Source organism: Salvelinus fontinalis, unplaced genomic scaffold (genome assembly GCF_029448725.1).
Source record: "Salvelinus fontinalis isolate EN_2023a unplaced genomic scaffold, ASM2944872v1 scaffold_0576, whole genome shotgun sequence".
Taxonomy (NCBI): Eukaryota; Metazoa; Chordata; class Actinopteri; order Salmoniformes; family Salmonidae; genus Salvelinus; species Salvelinus fontinalis.
Genome location: NW_026600785.1, coordinates 102,799 through 114,854, shown reverse-complemented (window position 1 = coordinate 114,854; position 12,056 = coordinate 102,799).

Genomic DNA, 12,056 nt, shown 5'->3' with positions numbered 1-12,056 from the left:
GTAGAGGTAGATGGTAGTAGAGGTAGATGGTAGTAGAGTAGAGGTAGATGGTAGTAGAGGTAGATGGTAGTAGAGGTAGATGGTAGTAGAGGTAGATGGTAGTAGAGGTAGATGGTAGTAGAGGTAGATGGTAGTAGAGTAGAGGTAGATGGTAGTAGAGTAGAGGTAGATGGTAGTAGAGTAGAGGTAGATGGTAGTAGAGTAGAGGTAGATGGTAGTAGAGGTAGATGGTAGTAGAGTAGAGGTAGATGGTAGTAGAGGTAGATGGTAGTAGAGGTAGATGGTAGTAGAGGTAGATGGTAGTAGAGTAGAGGTAGATGGTAGTAGAGGTAGATGGTAGTAGAGGTAGATGGTAGTAGAGGTAGATGGTAGTAGAGGTAGATGGTAGTAGAGGTAGATGGTAGTAGAGGTAGATGGTAGTAGAGGTAGATGGTAGTAGAGGTAGATGGTAGTAGAGGTAGATGGTAGTAGGTAGTAGAGGTAGATGGTAGTAGAGGTAGATGGTAGTAGAGGTAGATGGTAGTAGAGGTAGATGGTAGTAGAGGTAGATGGTAGTAGAGGTAGATGGTAGTAGAGGTAGATGGTAGTAGAGTAGAGGTAGATGGTAGTAGAGGTAGATGGTAGTAGAGGTAGATGGTAGTAGAGGTAGATGGTAGTAGAGGTAGATGGTAGTAGAGTAGAGGTAGATGGTAGTAGAGTAGAGGTAGATGGTAGTAGAGGTAGATGGTAGTAGAGGTAGATGGTAGTAGAGGTAGATGGTAGTAGAGGTAGATGGTAGTAGAGGTAGATGGTAGTAGAGGTAGATGGTAGTAGAGGTAGATGGTAGTAGAGGTAGATGGTAGTAGAGGTAGATGGTAGTAGAGGTAGATGGTAGTAGAGGTAGATGGTAGTAGAGGTAGATGGTAGTAGAGGTAGATGGTAGTAGAGTAGAGGTAGATGGTAGTAGAGTAGAGGTAGATGGTAGTAGAGTAGAGGTAGATGGTAGTAGAGTAGAGGTAGATGGTAGTAGAGTAGAGGTAGATGGTAGTAGAGTAGAGGTAGATGAGTAGTAGAGGTAGATGGTAGTAGAGTAGAGGTAGATGGTAGTAGAGTAGAGGTAGATGGTAGTAGAGTAGAGGTAGATGGTAGTAGAGGTAGATGGTAGTAGAGGTAGATGGTAGTAGAGGTAGATGGTAGTAGAGGTAGATGGTAGTAGAGTAGAGGTAGATGGTAGTAGAGTAGAGGTAGATGGTAGTAGAGGTAGATGGTAGTAGAGGTAGATGGTAGTAGAGTAGAGGTAGATGGTAGTAGAGGTAGATGGTAGTAGAGTAGAGGTAGATGGTAGTAGAGGTAGATGGTAGTAGAGGTAGATGGTAGTAGAGGTAGATGGTAGTAGAGGTAGATGGTAGTAGAGGTAGATGGTAGTAGAGGTAGATGGTAGTAGAGGTAGATGGTAGTAGAGGTAGATGGTAGTAGAGGTAGATGGTAGTAGAGGTAGATGGTAGTAGAGGTAGATGGTAGTAGAGGTAGATGGTAGTAGAGGTAGATGGTAGTAGAGTAGAGGTAGATGGTAGTAGAGTAGAGGTAGATGGTAGTAGAGTAGAGGTAGATGGTAGTAGAGGTAGATGGTAGTGAGAGGTAGATGGTAGTAGAGTAGAGGTAGATGGTAGTAGAGTAGAGGTAGATGGGTAGAGTAGAGGTAGATGGTAGTAGAGTAGAGGTAGATGGTAGTAGAGTAGAGGTAGATGGTAGTAGAGTAGAGGTAGATGGTAGTAGAGTAGAGGTAGATGGTAGTAGAGGTAGATGGTAGTAGAGGTAGATGGTAGTAGAGGTAGATGGTAGTAGAGGTAGATGGTAGTAGAGTAGAGGTAGATGGTAGTAGAGTAGAGGTAGATGGTAGTAGAGGTAGATGGTAGTAGAGGTAGATGGTAGTAGAGTAGAGGTAGATGGTAGTAGAGGTAGATGGTAGTAGAGTAGAGGTAGATGGTAGTAGAGGTAGATGGTAGTAGAGTAGAGGTAGATGGTAGTAGAGGTAGATGGTAGTAGAGGTAGATGGTAGTAGAGGTAGATGGTAGTAGAGGTAGATGGTAGTAGAGGTAGATGGTAGTAGAGTAGAGGTAGATGGTAGTAGAGGTAGATGGTAGTGAGTAGAGGTAGATGGTAGTAGAGTAGAGGTAGATGGTAGTAGAGGTAGATGGTGAGTAGTGGTAGAGGTAGATGGTAGTAGAGGTAGATGGTAGTAGAGGTAGATGGTAGTAGAGGTAGATGGTAGTAGAGGTAGATGGTAGTAGAGGTAGATGGTAGTAGAGGTAGATGGTAGTAGAGGTAGATGGTAGTAGAGGTAGATGGTAGTAGAGGTAGATGGTAGTAGAGGTAGATGGTAGTAGAGGTAGATGGTAGTAGAGGTAGATGGTAGTAGAGTAGAGGTAGATGGTAGTAGAGTAGAGGTAGATGGTAGTAGAGTAGAGGTAGATGGTAGTAGAGTAGAGGTAGGTGGTAGTAGAGGTAGATGGTAGTAGAGGTAGATGGTAGTAGAGTAGAGGTAGATGGTAGTAGAGGTAGATGGTAGTAGAGGTAGATGGTAGTAGAGGTAGATGGTAGTAGAGTAGAGGTAGATGGTAGTAGAGGTAGATGGTAGTAGAGGTAGATGGTAGTAGAGGTAGATGGTAGTAGAGGTAGATGGTAGTAGAGGTAGATGGTAGTAGAGGTAGATGGTAGTAGAGGTAGATGGTAGTAGAGGTAGATGGTAGTAGAGGTAGATGGTAGTAGATGGTAGTAGAGGTAGATGGTAGTAGAGGTAGATGGTAGTAGAGGTAGATGGTAGTAGAGGTAGATGGTAGTAGAGGTAGATGGTAGTAGAGGTAGATGGTAGTAGAGGTAGATGGTGTAGAGTAGAGGTAGATGGTAGTAGAGGTAGATGGTAGTAGAGGTAGATGGTAGTAGAGGTAGATGGTAGTAGAGTAGAGGTAGATGGTAGTAGAGTAGAGGTAGATGGTAGTAGAGGTAGATGGTAGTAGAGGTAGATGGTAGTAGAGGTAGATGGTAGTAGAGGTAGATGGTAGTAGAGGTAGATGGTAGTAGAGGTAGATGGTAGTAGAGGTAGATGGTAGTAGAGGTAGATGGTAGTAGAGGTAGATGGTAGTAGAGGTAGATGGTAGTAGAGGTAGATGGTAGTAGAGGTAGATGGTAGTAGAGGTAGATGGTAGTAGAGTAGAGGTAGATGGTAGTAGAGTAGAGGTAGATGGTAGTAGAGTAGAGGTAGATGGTAGTAGAGGTAGATGGTAGTAGAGTAGAGGTAGATGGTAGTAGAGTAGAGGTAGATGGTAGTAGAGTAGAGGTAGGTGGTAGATAGAGGTAGATGGTAGTAGAGGTAGATGGTAGTAGAGTAGAGGTAGATGGTAGTAGAGTAGAGGTAGATGGTAGTAGAGTAGAGGTAGATGGTAGTAGAGGTAGATGGTAGTAGAGGTAGATGGTAGTAGAGGTAGATGGTAGTAGAGGTAGATGGTAGTAGAGTAGAGGTAGATGGTAGTAGAGTAGAGGTAGATGGTAGTAGAGGTAGATGGTAGTAGAGGTAGATGGTAGTAGAGTAGAGGTAGATGGTAGTAGAGGTAGATGGTAGTAGAGTAGAGGTAGATGGTAGTAGAGGTAGATGGTAGTAGAGGTAGATGGTAGTAGAGGTAGATGGTAGTAGAGGTAGATGGTAGTAGAGGTAGATGGTAGTAGAGGTAGATGGTAGTAGAGGTAGATGGTAGTAGAGTAGAGGTAGATGGTAGTAGAGGTAGATGGTAGTAGAGGTAGATGGTAGTAGAGTAGAGGTAGATGGTAGTAGAGGTAGATGGTAGTAGAGGTAGATGGTAGTAGAGGTAGATGGTAGTAGAGGTAGATGGTAGTAGAGGTAGATGGTAGTAGAGGTAGATGGTAGTAGAGGTAGATGGTAGTAGAGGTAGATGGTAGTAGAGGTAGATGGTAGTAGAGGTAGATGGTAGTAGAGGTAGATGGTAGTAGAGGTAGATGGTAGTAGAGGTAGATGGTAGTAGAGGTAGATGGTAGTAGAGGTAGATGGTAGTAGAGGTAGATGGTAGTAGAGGTAGATGGTAGTAGAGGTAGATGGTAGTAGAGGTAGATGGTAGTAGAGGTAGATGGTAGTAGAGGTAGATGGTAGTAGAGTAGAGGTAGATGGTAGTAGAGGTAGATGGTAGTAGAGGTAGATGGTGGTAGAGGTAGGTGGTAGTAGAGGTAGATGGTAGTAGAGGTAGATGGTAGTAGAGGTAGATGGTAGTAGAGGTAGATGGTAGTAGAGGTAGATGGTAGTAGAGGTAGATGGTAGTAGAGGTAGATGGTAGTAGATGGTAGTAGAGGTAGATGGTAGTAGAGTAGAGGTAGATGGTAGTAGAGTAGAGGTAGATGGTAGTAGAGGTAGATGGTAGTAGAGTAGAGGTAGATGGTAGTAGAGGTAGATGGTAGTAGATGTAGATGGTAGTAGAGGTAGATGGTAGTAGAGGTAGATGGTAGTAGAGGTAGATGGTAGTAGAGGTAGATGGTAGTAGAGGTAGATGGTAGTAGAGGTAGATGGTAGTAGAGGTAGATGGTAGTAGAGGTAGATGGTAGTAGAGGTAGATGGTAGTAGAGGTAGATGGTAGTAGAGGTAGATGGTAGTAGAGGTAGATGGTAGTAGAGTAGAGGTAGTAGATGGTAGTAGAGGTAGATGGTAGTAGAGGTAGATGGTAGTAGAGTAGAGGTAGATGGTAGTAGAGGTAGATGGTAGTAGAGGTAGATGGTAGTAGAGGTAGATGGTAGTAGAGGTAGATGGTAGTAGAGGTAGATGGTAGTAGAGTAGAGGTAGATGGTAGTAGAGGTAGATGGTAGTAGAGGTAGATGGTAGTAGAGTAGAGGTAGATGGTAGTAGAGGTAGTAGAGTAGAGGTAGATGGTAGTAGAGGTAGTAGAGTAGAGGTAGGTGGTAGTAGATGGTAGTAGAGGTAGATGGTAGTAGAGGTAGATGGTAGTAGAGGGTAGATGGTAGTAGAGGTAGATGGTAGTAGAGGTAGATGGTAGTAGAGGTAGATGGTAGTAGAGTAGAGGTAGATGGTAGTAGAGGTAGATGGTAGTAGAGGTAGATGGTAGTAGAGTAGAGGTAGATGGTAGTAGAGGTAGTAGAGTAGAGGTAGATGGTAGTAGAGGTAGTAGAGTAGAGGTAGGTGGTAGTAGATGGTAGTAGAGGTAGATGGTAGTAGAGGTAGATGGTAGTAGAGTAGAGGTAGATGGTAGTAGAGGTAGATGGTAGTAGAGTAGAGGTAGATGGTAGTAGAGGTAGATGGTAGTAGAGGTAGATGGTGGTAGAGTAGAGGTAGATGGTAGTAGAGTAGAGGTAGATGGTAGTAGAGGTAGATGGTAGTAGAGTAGAGGTAGATGGTAGTAGAGGTAGATGGTAGTAGAGGTAGATGGTAGTAGAGGTAGATGGTAGTAGAGGTAGATGGTAGTAGAGGTAGGTGGTAGTAGAGGTAGATGGTAGTAGAGGTAGATGGTAGTAGAGGTAGATGGTAGTAGAGGTAGATGGTAGTAGAGGTAGATGGTAGTAGAGTAGAGGTAGATGGTGGTAGAGGTAGATGGTAGTAGAGGTAGATGGTAGTAGAGGTAGATGGTAGTAGAGGTAGATGGTAGTAGATGGTAGATGGTAGTAGAGTAGAGGTAGATGGTGGTAGAGGTAGATGGTGGTAGAGGTAGATGGTGGTAGAGGTAGATGGTAGTAGAGGTAGATGGTAGTAGATGGTAGATGGTAGTAGAGTAGAGGTAGATGGTGGTAGAGGTAGATGGTAGTAGAGGTAGATGGTAGTAGAGGTAGATGGTAGTAGAGGTAGATGGTAGTAGAGGTAGATGGTAGTAGAGGTAGATGGTAGTAGAGGTAGATGGTAGTAGATGGTAGATGGTAGTAGAGTAGAGGTAGATGGTGGTAGAGGTAGATGGTAGTAGAGGTAGATGGTAGTAGAGGTAGATGGTAGTAGAGGTAGATGGTGGTAGAGGTAGATGGTAGTAGAGGTAGATGGTAGTAGAGGTAGATGGTAGTAGAGGTAGGTGGTAGTAGATGGTAGTAGAGGTAGATGGTAGTAGATGGTAGTAGAGGTAGGTGGTAGTAGATGGTAGATGGTAGTAGAGTAGAGGTAGATGGTGGTAGAGGTAGATGGTAGTAGAGGTAGATGGTAGTAGAGGTAGATGGTAGTAGATGGTAGTAGAGGTAGATGGTAGTAGAGGTAGATGGTAGTAGAGGTAGATGGTATTAGAGGTAGATGGTAGTAGAGGTAGATGGTAGTAGAGGTAGATGGTAGTAGAGGTAGATGGTAGTAGAGGTAGATGGTGGTAGAGTAGAGGTAGATGGTAGTAGAGTAGAGGTAGATGGTAGTAGAGTAGAGGTAGATGGTAGTAGAGTAGAGGTAGATGGTAGTAGAGGTAGATGGTAGTAGAGGTAGATGGTAGTAGAGGTAGATGGTAGTAGAGGTAGATGGTAGTAGAGGTAGATGGTGGTAGAGTAGAGGTAGATGGTGGTAGAGTAGAGGTAGATGGTAGTAGAGTAGAGGTAGATGGTAGTAGAGTAGAGGTAGATGGTAGTAGAGTAGAGGTAGATGGTAGTAGAGGTAGATGGTAGTAGAGGTAGATGGTAGTAGAGGTAGATGGTAGTAGAGGTAGATGGTGGTAGAGGTAGATGGTGGTAGAGGTAGATGGTGGTAGAGGTAGATGGTAGTAGAGGTAGATGGTAGTAGAGGTAGATGGTAGTAGAGGTAGATGGTAGTAGAGGTAGATGGTAGTAGAGGTAGATGGTAGTAGAGGTAGATGGTAGTAGAGGTAGATGGTGGTAGAGGTAGATGGTAGTAGAGTAGAGGTAGATGGTAGTAGAGTAGAGGTAGATGGTAGTAGAGGTAGATGGTGGTAGAGGTAGATGGTAGTAGAGTAGAGGTAGATGGTAGTAGAGTAGAGGTAGATGGTAGTAGAGGTAGATGGTAGTAGAGGTAGGTGGTGGTAGAGGTAGGTGGTAGTAGAGTAGATGGTAGTAGAGTAGATGGTAGTAGAGTAGAGGTAGATGGTAGTAGAGTAGAGGTAGATGGTAGTAGAGGTAGATGGTAGTAGAGGTAGATGGTAGTAGAGGTAGATGGTAGTAGAGGTAGATGGTAGTAGAGGTAGATGGTAGTAGAGGTAGCTGGTAGTAGAGGTAGATGGTAGTAGAGTAGAGGTAGATGGTAGTAGAGTAGAGGTAGATGGTAGTAGAGTAGAGGTAGATGGTAGTAGAGGTAGATGGTAGTAGAGGTAGATGGTAGTAGAGGTAGATGGTAGTAGAGGTAGATGGTAGTAGAGGTAGATGGTAGTAGAGGTAGATGGTAGTAGAGGTAGATGGTAGTAGAGTAGAGGTAGATGGTGGTAGAGGTAGATGGTAGTAGAGGTAGATGGTAGTAGAGGTAGATGGTAGTAGAGGTAGATGGTAGTAGATGGTAGTAGAGGTAGATGGTGGTAGAGGTAGATGGTGGTAGAGGTAGATGGTAGTAGAGGTAGATGGTAGTAGAGTAGAGGTAGATGGTGGTAGAGGTAGATGGTAGTAGAGTAGAGGTAGATGGTGGTAGAGGTAGATGGTAGTAGAGGTAGATGAGAGTAGAGGTAGATGAGAGTAGAGGTAGATGAGAGTAGAGGTAGATGAGAGTAGAGGTAGATGAGAGTAGAGGTAGATGAGAGTAGAGGTAGATGAGAGTAGAGGTAGATGAGAGTAGAGGTAGGTGAGAGTAGAGGTAGGTGAGAGTAGAGGTAGGTGGTAGTAGATGGTAGTAGAGGTAGATGGTAGTAGAGTAGAGGTAGGTGGTAGTAGATGGTAGTAGAGGTAGATGGTAGTAGAGTAGAGGTAGATGGTAGTAGAGTAGAGGTAGATGGTAGTAGAGTAGAGGTAGATGGTAGTAGAGTAGAGGTAGATGGTAGTAGAGGTAGATGGTAGTAGAGGTAGATGGTAGTAGAGGTAGATGGTAGTAGAGGTAGATGGTAGTAGAGTAGAGGTAGATGGTAGTAGAGGTAGATGGTAGTAGAGGTAGATGGTAGTAGAGTAGAGGTAGATGGTAGTAGAGTAGAGGTAGATGGTAGTAGAGGTAGATGGTAGTAGAGGTAGATGGTAGTAGAGGTAGATGGTAGTAGAGGTAGATGGTAGTAGAGGTAGATGGTAGTAGAGGTAGATGGTAGTAGAGGTAGATGGTAGTAGAGGTAGATGGTAGTAGAGGTAGATGGTAGTAGAGGTAGATGGTGGTAGAGGTAGATGGTAGTAGAGGTAGATGGTAGTAGAGGTAGATGGTAGTAGAGGTAGATGGTAGTAGAGGTAGATGGTAGTAGAGGTAGATGGTGGTAGAGGTAGATGGTAGTAGAGTAGAGGTAGATGGTAGTAGAGGTAGATGGTAGTAGAGGTAGATGGTAGTAGAGTAGAGGTAGATGGTAGTAGAGGTAGATGGTAGTAGAGGTAGATGGTAGTAGAGGTAGATGGTAGTAGAGGTAGATGGTAGTAGAGTAGAGGTAGATGGTAGTAGAGTAGAGGTAGATGGTAGTAGAGTAGAGGTAGATGGTAGTAGAGTAGAGGTAGATGGTAGTAGAGGTAGATGGTAGTAGAGGTAGGTGGTAGTAGATGGTGGTAGAGGTAGATGGTGGTAGAGGTAGATGGTGGTAGAGGTAGATGGTAGTAGAGGTAGATGGTAGTAGAGGTAGATGGTAGTAGAGGTAGATGGTAGTAGAGGTAGATGGTAGTAGAGGTAGATGGTAGTAGAGGTAGATGGTAGTAGAGGTAGATGGTAGTAGAGGTAGATGGTAGTAGAGGTAGATGGTAGTAGAGGTAGATGGTAGTAGAGGTAGATGAGAGTAGAGGTAGATGAGAGTAGAGGTAGATGAGAGTAGAGGTAGATGAGAGTAGAGGTAGATGAGAGTAGAGGTAGATGAGAGTAGAGGTAGATGAGAGTAGAGGTAGATGAGAGTAGAGGTAGATGAGAGTAGAGGTAGATGAGAGTAGAGGTAGATGAGAGTAGAGGTAGATGAGAGTAGAGGTAGATGAGAGTAGAGGTAGATGAGAGTAGAGGTAGATGAGAGTAGAGGTAGATGAGAGTAGAGGTAGATGGTAGTAGAGGTAGATGGTAGTAGAGTAGAGGTAGATGAGAGTAGAGGTAGATGGTAGTAGAGTAGAGGTAGATGGTAGTAGAGTAGAGGTAGATGGTAGTAGAGTAGAGGTAGATGGTAGTAGAGTAGAGGTAGATGGTAGTAGAGTAGAGGTAGATGGTAGTAGAGTAGAGGTAGATGGTAGTAGAGTAGAGGTAGAATATTATTCTCTCATGTAAATTAGAATTTAATGCATTTTTTAAAAGGCCAATTATAAATGTTGAGCATGTGTGGAAATCGTAAAAACGCGTCTGCTCAACTTTAGCCTGACGCCTCATCATGTTATTATGGCTTTATTACAAAGGCTATTTCTCTTCCACAGTACATTTACAACGCATTAAATTGCGTCATGGTGCACGGATTTATTTACAGAAAACGGTGTCCGGGAATAGTGTGTTTGCTGGGGGGTGGGGGCTATAATAAAACAGCCCCGGATTTCTTCATCTGGTCCTGACCTTCACCGGTATCATGTTTAGCTGAGCTGACATCGTTCGGGTCAATAAAGGGGACGTCATTAAAGAGCCATTTTGCAGTTGTCATACAACATCAGCACAATGAACAAAAAGATTAGCTCACCCAGTCATGGTGGCTTGTTTTTCTTCTTTCTCAAATTATCCCTCAAATTCTGATCAAAATATCCCCGTTTTGATTTCAGGACATCATGCATAATGGAGAAGAGGTGTTGATGATTTGGCTCCGAGGATGTTGACTGTCTACCAGAGATAATAAAACCCTGTGTTTCACAAGAGAACCCACTTTCACGTGCACCCTTAGTAGGTTCAATCCAATCCAAATCGCAGTGCTTACCCAGTCTTGGTGCCCAACAAAATCGTCTAATTAAAAAAAAATAAAAGGCAAGCGTAAAGTAACCCTGGTTCAACCCAAGCACTCCTTTCCGCAGTGGTTACCCAGTCTTGGTGGCCAAACCAAATTGCAACCAAATAAATGCCTAGTGATTCCAGTGAAGTAATGAATTCATAGATATTTTAATATGCATCAAACCTTAAGGCATGAGGAGTTGGATTACATTTTGTACTGAACACATTCTAAACAAAGCCTTATAAATACCTCCGGTAGTAACGTGAGAACTTTTTAAAATTATTTTTCATCTGGCTTTACTAGTACTGTCTTATACCACTTCATGTCATGTCATAGCTAGAAACGTACAAGAAACTTAGCAATAGTCTTTTTTCTTCTTTTTTTTACATTGTATCAATGAGGAGGAAGAATAACAGTATATAGAAACAGACAGAATGAGGCACTAAAGAAGAAAAACAAAGACTGAGATAGTTGAAAAAAAGAGAGAGAGAGGCTTTAATGACAAAAAAGGAGATTTGGTGATTGAAAGAACACACATTTGTTCCAACTTTCACGCAGAAAATATGCATTCACACTGCACCTTAGCTCAGGGCTAAGAGAATATTCACACTGCACCTTAGCTCAGGGCTAAGAGAATATTCACACTGCACCTTAGCTCAGGGCTAAGAGAATATTCACACTGCACCTTAGCTCAGGGCTAAGAGAATATTCACACTGCACCTTAGCTCAGGGCTAAGAGAATATTCACACTGCACCTTAGCTCAGGGCTAAGAGCCTCCTCAGGCCTGGGCGAAGGGAGATTTTAGCTCAGGGCTAAGAGCCTCCTCAGGCCTGGGCGAAGGGAGATTTTAGCTCAGGGCTAAGAGCCTCCTCAGGCCTGGGCGAAGGGAGATTTTAGCTCGGGGCTAAGAGCCTCCTCAGGCCTGGGCGAAGGGAGATTTTAGTTCGGGGCTAAGAGCCTCCTCAGGCCTGGGCGAAGGGAGATTTTAGTTCGGGGCTAAGAGCCTCCTCAGGCCTGGGCGAAGGGAGATTTTAGCTCAGGGCTAAGAGCCTCCTCAGGCCTGGGCGAAGGGAGATTTTAGCTCAGGGCTAAGCGAATATTCACACTTGAACATTCTACAAGTGGGTTAGCACCAACCATAGCCCAGGGCTAGCTGGGCCCTGTTCCGGAGCGTGGTTAGTGTCGACTTTTCAGGGCTAGCCCCAGAAATACGGCGCCAAAATAGCCGGTGTAAAACAGGGTCAAGAACAGCGCATAGAATCTTTACTGTCCAATCACAAAAAAGCTACACATTCACTTAATTTACATATGCTTGTGATGGTGTTCTGCCATTTTAATAAATACATTTATACATTTATAAATACATTCATCCTTCTATCAGAGGACAAAAAAAAAACTAAAAATAAATAAAAACAATTCTTTCATCTATGCAAAAACATTTGGTTTCTATGGCTACTATAAATGGTTGCTCCGCCGGCCGGCTAACTTCTTCTCACTTAGCCGACTGAAGCCACAAACTCTACAGCTGGAAGGGCATCAAGCTCTCCACTCTGTTCTCATATTGACATTTCATTGGATGATGGCGATCCATGACAATAAGATATTGTTGTATGATTTCGCCTGGATCAGAAAAGTCGATGTCTCGTCTGTACAGGGAGCGAGATCGCATTTCAGAAGTGAAACAGTTTATTCTCCCGGGGGGGGGGAGAGAGACAGGCAGACAGCAAGGTTTAGAAAGGTCATCACTAAAAGCTTGTCTGAACCGTGAACACAGGATAAGCTATGGCCAGGGTCAGGCTACGAACACTGCAGTGTGAAAAAGCTTATAGCATTGAATTCATTAACAAAAGCATCTGAAAAATAAAATAATAACATACAACCAGCTGAAATGGCTTTTATATATATATATATATATATATATAACATCCACAACACTCACCCCTTTGAAGAACAGATTTAGAGGCATCCCTGATGCCTAAATTACCAACTAAAGGAAACAGTCCATATTTAACCAGTCAAAAGGTGCGTCCCAAACGGGACCCTATTGGCATTATAGGGGAATAGAGAATAAGGGAAAATAAGGAACAGGGTGCCAT